Raw genomic sequence first — 14,530 nt, 5'->3', positions numbered from 1 at the left:
TTATCCGGAAAAACACTCTTGTTTAAAATTTTTTATTTATTTACAATCTGAATACCAGTTCAGCCCATGGGGTTGAAAACAGAACAGTAAATAATCAATAAATCGATATTAAGCAGCATGCACAAGCCTGTACCAAAGCAATTAATAAAGTTAAAATAATTAAATTTTGTTACTTATTGGTCTTTTTAATGACTTTACGTTAGATTAAGAGAAACAAATTTTTTTAGAAGTTCAATTAAACAAAATAAAGATTAACAAAACATAGCTGCCACTGATCAGGTGCTAACTCATTATAGTCAAAATTTACCTCAGACATATTTCTCCATTAATTTTACTGTATAAGAAATAATAATAGAAAGAAATAACTTCAATTACCGTTGATTTTAACATATTTAGTTTCATAAAAATGTTACAAAAGCGTAATAAACAAAATAAACACGACACAAAGACGTGGACCTTGCGCCTAAATGCCGTTTATTCTGTTCCTTGAGTTAACCTGGTGAAACAAATTAAAAAGTATTTTATTATTAAAGAATCTGCAATAAATGACGTTTTTAATTAAATCTAAAATTATATTTTTCAATTTTCGTTAGAAAATATTAGGAATTTCGGTTTGAAAGTCATGTTTTAACAAGCATATTTGAAAAAAAGCATTTTGAAACAAAATGTACTTTTTAAATCTCTCGATATTAGATAACTCGTTTAACTACTATGATAAACTTCATAAATGAAAAATACTTCCGTGATGCTGTCAAAAATGTAATTATTTCAAATAATGCATAACAAATATCTTTGAGAATATTTTTCTATGAATACGAGGTAATGACTGGACATAGCATACTTCAGGTAGACGCGTAGATAATGGAAAAATCTGTATTCCTTCGTTTAATAACTTTAAATTTTCATCAATTTACTAAAAAATGAAGTCAACTTTTTAAAAAAAAACATTAGTAGCATTTTTATAAATGTAGGATAGGAATTTAAAAACAAACAATAATCTTTGATTCGTAGGGAATATTTCTGTCCTTTCGTCATATTATCCTCATCAGTAGTTGTTAACACGGATCCGTCAGCCCCAGATCTTTCCTTCCTTTTTTTACGCCAGAGTTACATTAGAGCAGGGGTTGCCAAACTTTTTTGATCATCGACCCCTACATAATTTTTCGAAATTTCCATCGATCCCCATGAAAGTAATTTTCTGTTAATTAAAATAAAACTCTGTTAGATACTGTGTTTGCACATTTATTTTACGATTTTGAACATTTATTAAAGTAATAGTACATAGTGTAACAATAGTTTTATGAAAAATATATTAATGTTTAAATATAAATACATTAATATTTATGAAATAATAAGTAATTCTAAGTAAGATTAAATAATAAGTAAAGTAGCTGCGGATTTATTGCTTCTTAATCAATGACATGGGTGTGCCTGGTGTTTTTTTTTCTGCAAGGTTCGTTATATTGGGTTCAAAATTGGTCAATTTTAATCTTAAATCCCCTCGAAACTCCACATTTAATTTATTTCTGTTCTTAGTTAAGATTGAATTTACGTGACTGAAACCGGCTTCAACCATATAGGAACTTGGAAATGCTATCATAAATCCCTGAGCTATTTCGTAAAGTCTTACATATTTTTGCATTAATATTTGTCCAAAATTTGCTTATTGTTGAATTTTTAAAATGCGTCTTTGCTTCATATCCCCATAATAATTCAGAAAGCTCATCTTGCAGGTCGATGTCCACGTTTTCAATTTCAGCAGAAAATGGCACATTAATCCAATCAATGTCAATCTTTTCCAAATCAGCAAAACGCTGCTTAAAATCGTCTCTCAATTTTTGAAGATTACCTGTATATATATCCAAGTCTTCTTCTTTTATTTCTAATTGTCACATATCTGAAAAATACTGATAATCCTTCGACCAATCGACCCTTCCTGTTCGAATCGACTCCCTGGCTCAGATCGACCCCCGCTTATGTTAAATAGACCCCTGGGGGTCTATATAGACCACTTTGGCGACCTCTGCATTAGAGCAACACATATAAGCATTTACTACGCTTTGTTTTGATCTTTTACCGTTAAATTCTGCATTTCATTCGTCTGTAACTATATTAAAAATTAACACTACCTATCTTCTTCTAATATTCTAGTTTTCATAGAAGAAACTAGATTTTGACAAAGTTAGGTGTCTGTTTTATACCATTGTAATCTCGTCTTTCATCACACGAGGACAAGGTTTCTTCTTTCAACATCCTCTTTTACCATTATTGTCCTTCAATTTTTTGAACTTACTGACTAGAGTCTTTGATCTTGAACCCCCTTTAAATTTTTGCTCTTGAACTTTCTTTATCATCGCAATAGCACGAATATTTATTGAAGAAAAAGCTTCTATCTGTTATTTTCATGATCAGTTAATCTCTTTACCCTTGGCAATTTTCACAAAGAGCACCAAAACTTCGAAAAAATACAATAAGAAATGCGGAAAAATACGTAGCAAAAATGCCCGGCAAATTTGCAAATGCAAGTGTTTTTACGATCTTCGTAGTTGCCTAAATATTACTAGTGACCTCAGTTGCCTAAATCTTACTAGTGGCCGTAGTTACTTAAATATAAAGTTTTAACTCGGACTAAATACTAATTTTAAGCATAAAATTTTTTTCTGAAAATTACGTGATTACAAATTTTGCATGTAATATTATTTCTTAATAATATACTTTAAGAATTAAATAAAAGGGATTTAAATTGTATTTTTCGATTTTCTTAAATGTTTTTACTAGTCTGAAAGTTTCCACTCAGACGGTACTTTATGTTGTATTCCATTAGACATACTAAAATTGATTAGTAATTTTCTGCGCACTTAATAGTATTTTTTAATAGTATTGTTTTCAGGATGTTTCGTAAAGACTACTACTTGGATAAATTTCTTGAATTCTTGTCACAAAAAAGTAAAAATTAACACATTAGGGGAGAAAAAGAAAATCAAAACATGATCAATCATCAATTGAGAAGGTGAGATTAAAAATTTATGTTTATTTGCCGAAAAAAACATAGTGTAATTGAAAGACACTTCAAACTAAATTCGGCAATCAAACTGGTTTTAAAGTTTTAATTCCGTTTATCTTAATAGTGATTCTTACTACTTTCTTATCGTTTTCCCTGCCTTTAAATGGTAGTTTGCGATTTCTAATTTGTATATTTTTTTAAACTTAACTCTTAATGATGATTCTAAAATTATATATGAGGACGTAGATTACGGAACACTCTGCATCATAGAATCAAGAGGTTTCAGTTTTCATAATTATATATTGAATATTAGTAAAAGATATTGATTTGATTGTGAAATATAATTTTCTTCTGTTTGATATCATGTTTTTGTCATACATTAGGATATATACATATAATAAGGGCAAGGGTAATATTTTTCTCTTTTTCTCTAGAAACTTGAAAATAACAGTTATAACTATGGTCCCCCCCAATAAATTTTATCTGACGACGCCAATGTCCCAAGCAATGGTTTGTTTCGATATTAAGAAACTAAAGTTAAGGTTATGTCGATGAGTCCTTTTATCAGTTGTTAATAACTTCGAGATGAATATTTCATTTTCAAATAGTTTCTCTGACAACCAGATAGATCTAATAAATAAGGATTAATTCATTTTAATATGTATTCGATGACACCCGTAAGTGACACCAATGATTGACAATTTTTCTCCTTCTATTGCTAATGATATGAACTCTAAAATTGAATTTCAAAAAACTGATTTAAAAATAATTTATTTTCGAAAAAAGAAATTTTTTTTTTCAATATGTCGTTTACTATATAAAGAGGCCAAATGCACAAAAATCACATTTTTTAATTTTAGAGCGCTAACGTTGATTTTTTCAATTGCTCCACAGTATTGTTTTTGGTTTTTTTAATGGGAAATCTCGTCCGCAAATTTAATATATTCTTTATTTTATTGCAGTTTTAAATGTAAATTAATTATCTTCTGCTTGGCTGCTTTGTATTTTATATAATTTATATGGTTACATTCATTGCTCTATTAAATTAATTTGTGTTAAGTTTTTTATTTATTTAACCATTAGTTTTAAAACATAAATTAACTATTTTATATTTCAATTTTCATAGCCCATTATTTTAAAAATATAATGCCTTAAAAATTGAAATTTTTATTAAATAAATATATTGACAATTTCAAGGTGACCAACTAGATTCGCGATTCAACCGAGGTGATCCAGAAAGCACAACAATTGTCAGCAGGGATGGGGCGGAGCTTCACTAAAGAGGCAGTTCGCGTGTCACGTGATTCAATTTTAGATTCTGACGGCGTTACTCAAGCGTCATATATCACGTGATTCTTAACATTACAAGTTACATTTACAATGGATTGAACTTATTTCATTACTTATTTTTCTTCAGTATATTTTCTTTTTAAATCGCTCTTATAACAATACGTTTAAAAATATCCAGCAAAAAATATCAATAATACATTTAAAAATTATATTCAAATAAATTCTTAAAATATTTCAATTCATAAAAAAAAAACATTAATTATAAATAGCTTAATGATGCTCCATTAAATTTTTCAATTTCTTCAAAACAAAAAAAATTATAAAATTATATATGTTTTTATACTGGTGTAATAAATTCGCATATTTTATGGAATAAGCGTTAACCCGCATTTGCGTTACATGGAGAGGAAGACCACGGAAACGTCAACAGTTAACCTATATATATATATGCTGGTGAAATAAATAGAGAGAATATGCATATTTTATAGAATTTGCGTTACATGGAGAGGAAGACCACGGGAACCACCACGGTTAGCCTAGCGGTATATATACATTGAATATACATATACGTATCATATTATATATATATGTGTGTGTGTGCGTGTGTATTTGTATGTTTATGTATATGTGCATGTATGCATATGCATGTTTGTACGTATATGTACACGTAATCTGTACCTAATGCAAATTCTATAAAATATGCAAATTCTCTCTATTTCACCAGTATATATATATATATATGTTGTTGTTGTTACTTTACGTCGCACTAGAGCTGCACAATGGGCTATTGGCGACGGTCTGGGAAACATCCCGGAGGATCATCCGAAGACATGCTATCACAATTTTAATCCTCTGCGGAAGGGATGGCACCCCCGCTTCGGTAGCCCGACGACCTGCGCGCGAAGTCGAGCACTTTACGGTAGCACGGTTTAACGAGGACCAATACCGCACACCCTCGGTCCCTATAAAAATATTTAAAATTAACTTAATTAATTAACTGGAAAATATTTGGAATTAACTTACAGATGACATTAGCATTACTAAAATGCTAAAAAATTTTACCTAAATTTATTTTAACTATTTAAATTAGACGTGAAAATAGGCAGGATAAAAAATTATCAACTCCTGTATCAGTGTTACTAGTAAAGTAAAAATAGAATTTGAAATGAAAATCTTAAAAAAAAAAAAATAATCAAAACATCAAAAAACTGTCAAGCATCCTCTTCATAGTAAGAGGTAAAAAATTGCTTGACCTCGAGTGTCCTGTTTTAGCTAACAAAAGACTATTTAGACGTTTTGGAAGCATCAAAAATATACGGAACAATACCTTATTTGCTTAAATAGCAATAGGGAACAATACCTGATATTTTTAGATAGCAATGTCAGAAGCTTAAATATGTACAAGTGCAAAATAGAACTTTTTGTGCATAAAACCTGTATAACTTCAAAACTATTTTGCCGATCAATTCAAAGGATTTAGCGTAAAAAACTAAATGCGTTCGTCATTGTCCATATTTTTATTTTCTCACAGGAATTTTGTGATAAAAACACAATTGACACTACCGACTGCTATTTAGAATTCTTAATTTTTGAAAGCTACTTTTATTTCTAATTGTCACATATCTGAAAAATANGTACATCTAAAAAAATTAAATTAAATAAACAGTTTTCCATGAAAAATAAAAGCATGCCCCCCCCCCTCACGCTACGCATATGGAGACACGTGAACGATCGTCATCAACAATTGGCGGGATATGAAGAGCCGCCAATTCAGTTTTGCTTTAATGTTCAATAGGCATGTACACGCGCAACTTTTCCCCGTGTTATAACGTTTGGCATTTTTAAATAATTTTTATCAATTCAATTTTCGAATAATAACTTCGACAGTACTAATAATTTTAATGTCATATTTTAAAACCTACCCTACTGCAGTTTAATATGAAGCTTAGTAGTATTGCAGTTTAGTATTTTTTAATATCAAATCAATGCCGAACAAAGGATTAACGTTCTTTTAAAAAACTGGATTCACAAAGTATGTTATAAATTATTTATAATCAACTTAATGAATTCGTGATCCGATAATTGAAAATCAATAATTCCTGCTTCCCCTGGGACATTTTTGTTTATGTCTTTCCTTTTCCTTCAATACTGCCGTGATTATATCTAAGGATAATTTCATTGAAAGACCTGGTAAGTAATTTTACAATAACTTTGAACTTTATTTTTATGAAAGAAAGTACTTAGTTTACTTTTTTATTAATAACATTAAATGTTTTTTAATTCAATTAATTTTTAATTTAACTTTAGTTTTTTAAGTGTTTTTTAATTCAATTAACTCGTGATGTGTTTTTAAATCTATTTCCTTTTTTAGAAAAAATTTCGCCAATTTAGAATAATATGTAGCAGGAATTTATTTTAAAAATAATAATTACTTCTTCTTTAATGTTACATAACAATAATTTTTTGTCAGTACAGTGTTGCATTAGTTAGAATAAATGTTTTGTTTTAAACGTATTTTGCTGATCAATCAATAGCAACTTTAAAAGAAATGCTTAAAAACTTCTTTTTTTAAATATATAAATTCAAAAGATTGTTCTTTTCCTAAATTAAAACTAAGTCTCTTTGTTTTTATATTTGTATCGTTTTCAGTTCAAGCAAAGGGAGAAAGGATCAGGTTTCTTTCTTTCATAATTCAAGCAGCTCCTACATCATGAAGCCCATCCCACTCCCGACGACTTGCGAAAACGTCATTTTGGCCGCGCCCTCTCAAAAAACTCCCGGCCGGTAGGGATCCCGCCAAATTGTGGCGCCGATCACGATACGGGAATCAACCCGAAATATTAATTTAATTAAAATGAATACTTATGTTTTGTATTGTTAATTAGTGACATCTTAAAATAATAAAGTGTGACTTTCAAATATTTACTGAAGAGAAAGTAAGTTTAGTATTTAAATTGTTAGGTTTTGTATTTGAATTTAAAATATTTAGTTTTAAGGCTTTTTGTAATGCATTAATGTACTTTAAAAAGAAAGGAAGTTTATATATAGTCTGTTTAAAAGGTAAATGTGGTTTCTGAGATCTGTATTTTATTAAGGAAGCCTTTATTCTGTGCTTAAAATATTAGGAAATTATTGATTAAATAGATTAAATTTACAAACTATTTTACTATATAAGTGTTTAAATTTTTTTGACTGTCTTAGTCATAAATTTATTGGTGTGTAATTCATTGTAACATTATTGAGGCTATTTAAGTATTTGTACTCGTTTGTTTGAATTTCATTCTCTAGTTTCATGATGCATGTAGAAATTTTAAAAAATTAAAAGAAAGTAAGTTGAGGTTCGTCTGCCAGGTAACATAGTTTATTTTGATATTTTAGAAAAGAAGTCTTAAAAATTCATAGAAATTATTATGGAATTTGTCTATTTTTGCCTTTTGGGAAGAATAATGTATTTTGTTTTATCAGTCATGTCAAAAACTTTTTTTTGAGCTAGTTTTTTGACAAATGCTAATGTCAATTCATTCATTTTATATGGGGTGTGAGGAGAGGGCAGAACGTGATTGGAAATAAATTCTTTTTTGTGCATCAGCTTCTGTGTCTGCTTGCCAATTCATGTTCAACTGGAGTGGGGGAGAACTAAGATAGTGATACATGTGTTTTCCCTTCTGATTTCAATTATGTTTAGACAAAATGTTGTAACCCAAGTTAAAACTCCCGATAGTAATAATAATTCCGTACTAAACATCTCTATAGAGTTTTTGTCGCAGAACATTATAGTTTTTTTCAGAAAAAGTTTACCTTTGGGAGTAATCAATGTTAAATTTCTTTAAAAAATTTCATTAATAACTGTCTGAAGACAAAATTTCCATGAAATATTTTTTAACATAATTTTTTTTTAAAAAAAATTCTTTGCCAGTTCTAAATTGCTTTTGACGTCTTAGCGATTGTAGTTGGTGTGAGCAGATTTCAATAAGAAAAAGAAATATATCCAGTTATTCAGTAGTTTAAAATGATATATTTCAGTTCTGAAATTTTAAAAATTGTACTGTGAATTTTTAAATTTTGTATGTAACTGCTAAACAATTTTTTATTTAGTGGTGCGTTTCAAAATGTGTTATTAAAATTTTTATAAATATCATATTTATAAGAGTTATTAAACTGAACTTCTTCAAATATGTTTAATCACAAATTCTCGAAATTTCATGTTTTTCATAAATATGTGTAAAGCATATATATATAAAGAAAGTAACTAATGGTGATTTGGCCAAGTATGTTGCTAATTAGCAAAAAAAAAAAAAATCATATCTAAATATATATTATTTTGAAATCAATAATAAGTATTTATTTTTTATAAATAAATAATTAAAACAGCTTTATTTTTTCTTTATTCTTAGAACAATTTAAATTTTTCTTAAATTTGTTACTATAAAACCTATATTCCTTTTGCAACTTTTTTACTCACACTGACTCATTAAATTATATATATACAGTAGGGAACCGATTATCCGGAATGATCGGGACCATCGCTATTCCGGATAACGGATTTTTCCGGTTTTCTGCATCGCTACAAAAAGCTGTTTTTTTAATTGTTAAACCAAACTAAAACAAAAAAAATTTAGATATAATCTTAAAAAGAAGAAAAAATGATGAAACACACTAATGATTTTTTCCAAAATGATGGTAAGGTAAACATCTTTCAAAAAAGAAAGGAAAATCCTAAAATCTTATGAGGAGAAAAAAAAATTTTTTTTTTAAATGGCGGGAAAATGTATCGAATTTCGTTCCGGTTTTTTGGTTTTCCGGTTTTCTGATTTCCGGATAACGGGTTCTGTACTGTATTTGAATTTAGCTGAATTACATATATAGTGCTAATTGAAATGAATAATATGTATATATAAAAAACATTTAATAGAAATGTGTGTTAAACTAAAACAGAACCTGATTCTTTAAACTTTTTCTTACAGGTCATAGTTTAAGCAATTGACGATATAAGAATCTACCTTGTCAACAAACCAATTTGATTGACCATAATACCATGAAGTATTAGAAGAAAAGCTGGTTTGATTTTGCTCCATTATTATTTATAAAATAAAGATTTAAAAACTTTTTATTACATTTCATTCATAGGTGCAACTCTCTGTCCTCAGAACTGAAATCAAAAAATTTTTATTATATCCTCCAATTCATATATATTTCCAATTTGTTTTGTAAGAACATTTTCAATTTTTTGACAAGTTTTTGATACATCATGTCAAACCCCAAATTCTGGTTCTTATGTTAGTATTAAAATCAGACTGAAACTTGCTTGAAGAGGTTAGCTATTAGTCGCATGAAACTAACCTACAAATTGTTTTTTAAAAAATTTTCTCAATTATAAATTGATTTTGCTGTCTTAGCAATTGTAGTTGGTATAAAAAGCTTTATGAAAAGAAATGTATACATATTCAGTAGTTTAAAATGATATATTTCCTTTTAGATGTTTTAAAAATTCTATTGTGAATTTTTAAGTATTGTATATAACTGTAAAAGAATTTTTAATTAGGTGGCATGTTTTTAAATGTATTTTGAAAATTTAATTTTTTTAAATATATTTGTAAGAGTTTATAAAATGAACTTTTGCAAATATATATATATAATCACAAATTATGATTTAGATCGAAATATATGTAAAGCATATATATGAAGAAATTCAAACAAATGGTGATTTGGCCAAGTAGCAAAAAAAAAAATTATGTATATATATATTATTTTAAAATCAATAATAAGTATTTATTTTTTATAAATAAATAATTAAAACAGCTTTATTTTTTCTTTATTTTTAGAACAATTTAAATTTTTCTTAAATTGGTTACTATAAAACAGTGATTCCTTTTGCAACTTTTTACTCCCTCTTACTCATTAAATTATATATGTATATATATGAATTTTGCTGATTTACATATATAGTGCTATTTGAAATAAATAATATATATAAAAAAAAGAATTTTGAAAAAATATGTGTTATACTATATCAGAACCTGATTCTTTAAACTTTTTCTTACAGGCCGTAGTTTAAGCAATGGACGATATAAGAATCAAATTTGTTCTAGTCAACAAACCAATTTGATTGACTGTAATACCATGGAGTATAAGAAGAAAAGCCGGTTTGATTTCGTTTCATTATTATTGATAAAAATAATATTTCTAAAGTTAACATTTAAAAAATTTTTTATTAAATTTCATTTATAGGTTTCTCTCTATGTCCTGAGAACTGAATTCAAATAAATTAAAATCTGTCCTAAAATTAATATTTATTTCCAGTTTGTTTTGTAAGTACATTTTCAAATTTTTGACAGGTTTTTGATGCATCACGTCAAAAGTAAAATTTTGGTTCTAACGTTAGTAATAAAATCAGATGTTTACATGCTTGAAGAGGCTTGAATGAACTTTTTTCTGTCTTTGACTAATTTTTTTTTTTTTTGTAATAATTTTGAAATTTCTACTTCAAAATAAATATATATACCGCTTTTTAAAACCATCAGTAGAGGGGAATGTACTGTTTGTCTAAGATAGGTACAATGACCGCCACTAAGTCTGCGGCAGTCTGGTGCTATGGAAACAAGAAGAGGGCATTTTAGAAAGGGTAGCTACGATTAAGAGGTCTCCTTTTCTCTTGCCGAAACCAGTCCTAGAGAGGGACCCCGCACCCCTACTTGAGATAATCATACCTTGTTACCATAGTCACCGCCACAGATCCAGACGAATGTCTAGCAGAGTACCTATCTTAGACAAACAGTAGCAGCGATAAGTATTTTTTGTTTGCTTCTTCTCACTTTCCCATCCATGAGCAAACCGAGCAGGTGTTTCCAACCCAGGCAGATGATGATGCACCTGTAAAGTATAAGTGGGATCAATATGCATTTTCTGTCAGAGGGAAATAGTAATTATTGGTCGGAGTTTTGGACACTAATATGTGTTGATAAGGCCCTCATTTCAACTCCTTTTTTCTCTCAGTTCAGTTAAAAAAAACTGCAAACAAGTGTCTCAAATTTAAGTATGGCGACCAGTAAACGTAAAACGTTCTTCATATGGGCATAATCAGAAAAATTGAAAAGGATGAAATCGAGCTGATATTTGAAGAGAATATAAACTATCCAAATCTGCAGTTTGTAACATGAAATAATTGTCAGTTAATAATTTCTGCTCGTGAAAAAAATTTAGATGCCCGAAAAAAGTTGAGAAAAGCAGATCGCAAGGATGTTGAGGAAGCATTACTGAAGTGGTTCTGCATTAGAAGTCTCAATCTCCCAGTATCTAAACAAATGTGATGAATTTCGTAAGAGATTTTATGAGACTACTTTTCATGTGCTAAAATGGCAGGTTAGACAGGTTTAAAATGCAAAATAACAGAAATTAAGGAAAAATCATCTGAGAGTTGAGAAGTGTTTCCACATCTGATGTTGAAGATTGCTCATCAGCTGGAGATTACTAATTTTATGTGTGCGCAGGACGAAGAGTGATAAAAAAATAACATTTTTTTTTTTGCTATTATATAATATTTCTAAGTCATTTATTTGACTGATGTGTAATAAAAAGGAGGATAGTAAAAGGAACCATTAGTTAAATTGTCTGCGTAACAGATATCGTGAACTCCCGGTTATAGTGAACCGAAATCTCAGTCCCTTGAGAGTTCACTCTATGATCGTATTATATTTATAAGAGTTAAAAAACTTAACTTCTTAAAATATATTCAATCACAAATTTTGATTTAAATCAAAATTTCCTGTTTTTCATAAATATATTTAATGCATATATCGCTCATGGACTGCAATAGTGGCACAACTCAAAAAACAGGTGTTTTGGAGTAAGAAGAGGTATGAATATGAAAATACACATTCTTTTCAGCAGCAATACTAGCACACTCTTAATTCAATTTTAAGGTAATATTTGTTTATGCTAACTGAAGCATTTTCCTTAGCAATAAAAACTTTAAACCGTATCTCAAAACATGATTTTTTGAGTTTTGCCGCCAGTGAGCGATAAATTACAAATGTAACTAATGGAGATTTAGCCGAATATTCAGCTAAATATTTAGAAATTCAGTAAGAAGTAATATTTTTTATAAAAAAAATATTACAACAGCTTTATTTCACCTTTTTTCATTTTTCTTAAATTAGTTACTATAAAAGTGAGGTTCCTTTTGAAACTTTTTTACTAACCCCGATTGATTAAATTATATATATTGTGTGGGGCGGAGTTATCGACCATGCCAACCTTCAGCTATCAAAAGGTACCTCATGATAGAATCAAGTTAGCATGCTTTATATACTAGTGATAGTGGTAGTTACGCCACAGTACTCCCCCACCAGAATTTTATCAGGGATATAATTAGAGTAACAGATCTCACTAGTTGATGTACTTGTGAAAGACCGGGAGAGAGTCTTCGGATTTTTTTAGTGCTGAATGTGAGAGATGTATTAACATCACAATCGAATTCGCTCCTGTGTTGCCATTAGCAGTCGAGAGTATGCAGGCGTTGAGAGTGTAGACGTTGTGTGAATGTTCGAGACGAGACTGAGAAGCAACAGCGCAGGAGGTGAATGATGCATTCACAAATAGCAAGTCAACCGTACAATGTGGACTATCCATCGAAGTAGGCGTAACCGTTGAGAGATTGCGAAGTGGNGTCACCAATGTGGGGAAAGTAGTTACAGACCATGTCAACCGTCATCTATGTCGGGGTACCTTTTCATAGATGATGGTTGACATGGTCTGTAACTACTTTCCCCACAATATATATGGATTTAGCTCATTTACACATATTGAACTTTTTGGATTAAATAATATTAAAAAAAAACATTACTAAATAATATGTGTCTTACTAAAACAACCTGATTCTTTAAACTTTTTCTTATAGGTCATAGCTCAAGCAATTGACGATAAAGGAATCTTATCTTGACTATAGTCAACAAACCATTTAGAGAAGAAAAGCTGGTAGGATTTATCTTTATTATTATTTATGAAGTAAATATTTCAAAATTTTTAATAAATTTTGTACATACGCACCACTCTTCATTCCTGAGAAGAAAATATACATATCCAGTTGTTCATTAGTTTATATTTTGAAAATTGAAATGTGAATTTTTCAGTATTGTATATAAATATAATACAATCTTTAATTTAGTTACCTGTCTCAGAATGTATTGTTAAAACTTGTAATAATTTGTTATATTAGTATAAGTTGAAAAACTGAACTTCTTAAAATATGTTTAATCACAAATCCTGATTTAAATCATAATTTCATGTTTTTCAAAATTATATGTAATGTATATATTAAGAATATAACAAGTGGTGATTTGGTTGGATATTCTTCTAAAAATCAATTTTTCTTTCCTTTTAAAATCAGTAATAAGTATTAGCATCCATCTGCACTCATAAGTAGAGTATTATTATTTTAAAAAATTATCTTGAGCATGAGTTAGTCTTTAGACTAATTATATTTTTGCTAGCAGATTCACCTGCTTTTCTTTGTGTTCAATTACCAGTAGCATTAGAGTTTGTAAAAATCACATCAAGATTATATAAATTTAAAATGATGAATAGTTTCATTAGGCTATAAACATGAATTGACTGTATGAAATTTTTATTTCTCCCCATCTAATGAGCGTATTTTTGTATGTTTTCCATTCTCAGTTTTATCTTGGAAATTATTTTTTCTTATTATTTCAATATTATATGGTGCAGCATGCTGATTATTAGCATTTACTTAGGTATGAGTAAGCCTTATGTGAAATTATTATACTTTTTGCCATCAGATGGATCTTTTTTTCATTAGTGCAATTTTTAGTTTCATTAGAATTTGTTAATATCATGCCCAGATACTATAGGTTGCTAGTTTCTTTAGGCTAAGCCTGAATTGACTTTTTAAAAATTGTTACTTTTATCTATCTGATGAACCAGGGAATTTGTCGAATTTTGGCAGGTGTGCCGTTGTCTTGACAACCGCCACTTCTGCTATAGTAGTAGTGATCAAAATTTTAAAATTATATATTTTTTAAAAATTTAAATTTCACTGTCTAAATGCTTCTGTCACTTTAAATACTAAATAAAAATCTCCCAGTAGAGTTGGAAGCTGCTTTTATATATATCTGCGGTTTCACAGTATTATATAGAACACTCCCCTCCCCCTCCTGCGTTGTAAAAGTTTTTTTTTCTTTTTTGTTTTTTTTCCGACCTCTTTCATGCCTAGACTTTGGT

The 14,530-nt window shown here is 28.9% G+C and overlaps 1 long non-coding RNA gene across 2 annotated transcripts; it reads left to right on the top strand.

Annotated features, from left to right (window-relative positions):
• The first annotated feature begins 6,061 nt into the window (after positions 1–6,061).
• Positions 6,062–14,293, top strand: LOC122272720 (uncharacterized). 2 transcript variants are annotated; one of them, XR_006227241.2, is made up of 4 exons: positions 6,062–6,484; positions 9,259–9,352; positions 10,338–10,437; positions 13,191–14,293. It is a non-coding gene; the product is annotated as an uncharacterized lncRNA (long non-coding RNA). The 2 variants fall into 2 exon arrangements; XR_006227242.2 differs by lacking the exon at positions 6,062–6,484 and adding an exon at positions 7,078–7,230.
• Positions 14,294–14,530: the final 237 nt, after the last annotated feature.

Source organism: Parasteatoda tepidariorum, chromosome 7 (genome assembly GCF_043381705.1).
Source record: "Parasteatoda tepidariorum isolate YZ-2023 chromosome 7, CAS_Ptep_4.0, whole genome shotgun sequence".
Taxonomy (NCBI): Eukaryota; Metazoa; Arthropoda; class Arachnida; order Araneae; family Theridiidae; genus Parasteatoda; species Parasteatoda tepidariorum.
This window is presented reverse-complemented; position numbering and strand designations above follow the sequence as displayed.